General features: G+C 38.0%; 1 non-coding gene across 1 annotated transcript; it reads left to right on the top strand.

Moving 5' to 3' along the window:
• Positions 1-413: 413 nt before the first annotated feature.
• On the top strand, positions 414-524 carry LOC128033608 (small nucleolar RNA R71). Its single transcript, XR_008189583.1, has one exon. It is a non-coding gene; the product is annotated as a small nucleolar RNA R71 (small nucleolar RNA).

Here is a 524-nt window from a genome sequence, read left to right as displayed (position 1 = left end):
TTTCTTCAAAAACAAAACTAGTGCACCCCACGGAGATACACTCGGTCGAATAAACCCTCTATTAAGCAACTCTTGCAACTAAATCTTAAACTCTTTGAGCTCCTTTACTCCCATACGACAAGGCGTAATTGACACCGGTGCAATACCATGATAGAGCTTAATATCGAACTTGACTTCACGATTCAGCTTATTCTTAATAATCAAGTTATTTATCTTTTATTGTAGCAAGTTTCAAACCATATATGAATCGTTGAATTGGCCACTAGAAGGAGTTTAGTGCCATGTTCTTAATGATCTCATACGCATCGTCGTACGTTCTATTCATTAGGGCTCCTCCTACTACTTCGTCTAATCCAGATCGTGTATTTACATCCAACCCATTATAAAATATCTACAGTCGCATCTACTCAGGAAATCTATGGTGCGGGCATTTTTGAATCAATATTTTGAAACGTTCCCATGCCTCATAAAAACTTTTGCCCTCTATCTGTCTAAAAACAACAATCTCTCGCCTTACTTGGACT

This window comes from Gossypium raimondii, chromosome 1 (genome assembly GCF_025698545.1).
Source record: "Gossypium raimondii isolate GPD5lz chromosome 1, ASM2569854v1, whole genome shotgun sequence".
Taxonomy (NCBI): Eukaryota; Viridiplantae; Streptophyta; class Magnoliopsida; order Malvales; family Malvaceae; genus Gossypium; species Gossypium raimondii.
The sequence above is the reverse complement of the archived record's forward strand: the minus strand, read 5'-3'. Positions and strand labels throughout refer to the sequence as shown.